Source organism: Schistocerca piceifrons, chromosome 5 (assembly GCF_021461385.2).
Source record: "Schistocerca piceifrons isolate TAMUIC-IGC-003096 chromosome 5, iqSchPice1.1, whole genome shotgun sequence".
Classification (NCBI taxonomy): Eukaryota; Metazoa; Arthropoda; class Insecta; order Orthoptera; family Acrididae; genus Schistocerca; species Schistocerca piceifrons.
Window position 1 is genome coordinate 672,956,705 of NC_060142.1, and position 4,554 is coordinate 672,961,258.

Sequence of the window (4,554 nt, forward strand, 5' to 3'; positions counted from 1 at the left end):
AGATACTAAAAGGTATCAGATAGATTATATAATGGTAAGACAGAGATTTAGGAACCAGGTTTTAAATTGTAAGACATTTCCAGGGGCAGATGTGGACTCTGACCACAATCTATTGGTTATGACCTGTAGATTAAAACTGAAGAAACTGCAAAAAGGTGGGAATTTAAGGCGATGGGACCTGGATAAACTGAAAGAACCAGAGGTTGCACAGAGTTTCAAGGAGAGCGTAAGGGAACAATTGACAGGAATGGGGGAAAGAAATACAGTAGAAGAAGAATGGGTAGCTTTGAGCGATGAAGTAGCGAAGGTAGCAGAGGATCAAGTAGGTAAAAATACGAGGGCTAGTAGAAATCCTTGTGTAATAGAAGAAATATTGAATTTAATTGATGAAAGGAGAAAATATAAAAATGCAGTAAATGAAGCAGGCAAAAAGGAATACGAACGTCTCAAAAATGAGATCGACAGGAAGTGCAAAATGGCTAAGCAGGGATGGCTAGAGGACAAATGTAAGGATGTAGAGGCCTATCTCACTAGGGGTAAGATAGATACTGCCTACAGGAAAATTAAAGAGACCTTTGGAGATAAGAGAACGACTTGTATGAATATCATCAGCTCAGATGGAAACCCAGTTCTAAGCAAAGAAGGGAAAGCAGAAAGGTGGAAGGAGTATATAGAGGGTCTATACAAGGGCGATGTACTTGAGGACAATATTATGGAAATGGAAGAGGATGTAGATGAAGATGAAATGGGAGATATGATACTGCGTGAAGAGTTTGACAGAGCACTGAAAGACCTGAGTCGAAAGAAGGCCCCCGGAGTAGACAACATTCCATTGGAACTAGTGACGGCCTTGGGAGAGCCAGTCCTGACAAAACTCTACCATCTGGTGAGCAAGATGTATGAAACAGGCGAAATACCCTCAGACTTCAAGAAGAATATAATAATTCCAATCCCAAAGAAAGCAGGTGTTGACAGATTTGAAAATTACCGAACTATCAGTTTAATAAGCCACAGCTGCAAAATACTAACACGAATTCTTTACAGACGAATGGAAAAACTGGTAGAAGCCAACCTCGGGGAAGATCAGTTTGGATTCCGTAGAAACACTGGAACACGTGAGGCAATACTCACCATACGACTTATCTTAGAAGAAAGATTAAGGAAAGGCAAACCTACGTTTCTAGCATTTGTAGACTTAGAGAAAGCTTTTGACAATGTTGACTGGAATATTCTCTTTCAAATTCTAAAGGTGGCAGGGGTAAAATACTGGGAACGAGAGGCTATTTACAATTTGTACAGAAACCAGATGGCAGTTATAAGAGTCGAGGGACATGAAAGGGAAGCAGTGGTTGGGAAGGGAGTAAGACAGGGTTGCAGCCTCTCCCCGATGTTGTTCAATCTGTATATTGAGCAAGCAGTAAAGGAAACAAAAGAAAAATTCGGAGTAGGTATTAAAATTCATGGAGAAGAAAAAAAAGTTTGAGGTTCGCCGATGACATTGTAATTCTGCCAGAGACAGCAAAGGACTTGGAAGAGCAGTTGAATGGAATGGATAGTGTCATGAAAGGAGGATATAAGATGAACATCAACAAAAGCAAAACAAGGATAATGGAATGTAGTCTAATTAAGTCGGGTGATGCTGAGGGATTAGATTAGGAAATGAGACACTTAAAGTAGTAAAGGAGTTTTGCTATTTGGGGAGTAAAATAACTGATGATGGTCGAAGTAGAGGGGATATAAAATGTAGACTGGCAATGGCAAGGAAAGCGTTTCTGAAGAAGAGAAATTTGTTAACATCGAGTATAGATTTAAGAGTCAGGAAGTCATTTTTGAAAGTATTTGTATGGAGTGTAGCCATGTATGGAAGTGAAACATGGACGATAAATAGTTTGGACAAGAAGAGAATAGAAGCTTTCGAAATGTGGTGCTACAGAAGAATGCTGAAGATTAGATGGGTAGATCACATAACTAATGAGGAAGTATTGAATAGGATTGGGGAGAAGAGAAGTTTGTGGCACAACTTGACCAGAAGAAGGGATCGGTTGGCAGGACATGTTCTGAGGCATCAAGGGATCACCAATTTAGTATTGGAGGGCAGCGTGGAGGGTAAAAATCGTAGAGGGAGACCAAGAGATGAATACACTAAGCAGATTCAGAAGGATGTAGGTTGCAGTAGGTACTGGGAGATGAAAAAGCTTGCACAGGATAGGGTAGCATGGAGAGCTGCATCAAACCAGTCTCAGGACTGAAGACCACAACAACAACAAACTGATTTCAAACGTCGTCGTACTTCCGTTGAAGAAAATAGTGCAACGACTTTTGGAAACATCGAGAAAGTGCACGTCATAGTACTGGGCGACCGAATCGACGATGAAAGACCTGTTTAATGGACGACGCCAGATGTATAAAGAGGAAAAGTATAAGCGATTCTGCAATAAAAATTATCTGTAAGACAGTTCAGAGCAAAATGGATACCCTGCTGAATAGTGTAACCTATTTCCCTAGCGAAGTTTTGATTCATTTTAAAAGTCAGTTTGACTGTTAATGATGGTTTGTTTCTGAGGGTCAAACGTATGTTAATCACTCTTCATCTCGATGTTCCTTACGCCATCTGAGACAGACAAATCCATGTTGTAAGTTTCAAAAGTCTTTCTACTCTGAGCCATAACTCTACGTCTACTGGTATGTATCTTTACTTATTTCTTGCCACGCCGTTGGTTCTACACTTCGTCTTCATTTCATTACGTTCGACACGTAACGTTTGAGTTATCCGCATTTTTACGACTTCGCGGTTATAAATCTACCAGTTTTTTCCGCAGCTTTGCGGGATAGTGCTTTCTGACTCAGGAGAAAATGTACTGAAGTGATTTGGTAACAATTAATCTACGGGAGCTGTTTAAATCTATCGTGCGATGACCTCACATTTCTTAGAACCACTCATTCCAAGCTTGATGTTAACAACGGACGGTCTACCGGTGCTACATGTATTCCAAGAAAGAAGCACAAACTTTCTGCTCTTCTTCGCTAAAAAGTTTTAATGAACGTTATGTGAATAGATCAGACATTAAAAAGTAATTAATCGCCCTGGGAGAGCGAGCAGTGGCTAGATAGATAGCCACTAAATCCAACATTTCTTTAAGCGATAAAAGTAATTAACAAACGGGTTGATTACATCCGCTGCAGGTGCTACTCGTTCTGAAGTACACTGAAAGGCTACAGAACAGCTTCAAAGATACTGAGCTCGCGGCTTCTTTTCCTCGCTGGAGATGTTTACGGCACCTGCTGTAGCGAGACGACTCAAAACGTCTACTCGCAACAGGACATAGTGACGTACTCTGAAAAAAAATATGTAGCCCCACGAAACTCTTACAGTTTCGGAACGTACAGTTTTATTTTATTCGTTGGTCCAAAAGTCGAAAACAACTGCAATGTTGAATTGGAACACAAGTTGGATGAAGGAATCAAATACAACACGATATTACACTCTAATATAGGAAATAGTTTTTTTTTCAACATCTGATCATTTGGTAGAGTTATATAGGCAAGTTACTCAGGATGAAGATAATGATATAGGAAAACAAGTAAGGTGAGTTAATTGTGTATGACAATAATTCCACACACCTAACTTTTTCTAGTCATATGCATGCAGGGTGTTAAGAAAACGCATTCCGTATTTTCTGATGTGATAGTATGGACCAAAACAAGACAAAAGTGTTTAGTAAGCTTGAACTCTAAGATGTGTACCTTAAGAGCTACAAGACCTTTCTGCTGCGAGCTCTTTGGTATTACGAATGACCCACAGAATACAGCACACAACCATATTCCTTTGTTGCTGTCCAGGGATACTGCATTTGGTAAACATCTTTTACTGTAAATGGTATTCATAATTCTGGTTAACTGCAACACATAAAATAATTCAATTGCAGCTAGTTTGTGTTTTGATAAGTTTCTGATATGCTTTTACTTTGTGGCATTACCTTTGCCATTATCATTGGAACGGAAGCTTACTATTCCATATGAGATATGGCACACAAGGTCTTCTGCTATGGTCTAGCAAACGGAAGCAGACGTCGAGCTCGCGTCCTTTACATTGAAAAATATGCGGAATACAGGGTAGCATCTGTAGCCGTCAGCCGTCTTTTCCAACGACAAGCAGACTCTGGCTCCGACGCTCCAACAATCGCTGAAGATGCGGCTCGTGCATGATGGAGCAACAGTCCCTTTTCTCCAAGTTTTCCGAGAACATCTCACACAGACATTTAGAGGGAATGGATTGGTCAGTGAGGTCCAATGTGTTACACTATGTGATCAAAAGTATCCGGACACCCCCAAAAACATACGTTTTTCATAGTAGGTGCATTGTGCTGCCATCTACTGCCAGGCACTCCATATCAGCGACCTCAGTAGTCATTAGACATCGTGAGAGAACACAATGGGGAGCTCCGCGGAAATCACGGACTTCGAACGTGGTCAGGTGGTTGGGTGTCACTTGTGTCACACGTCTGTACACGAGATTTCCACACTCCTAAACATCCCTAGGTCCACTGTTTCCGA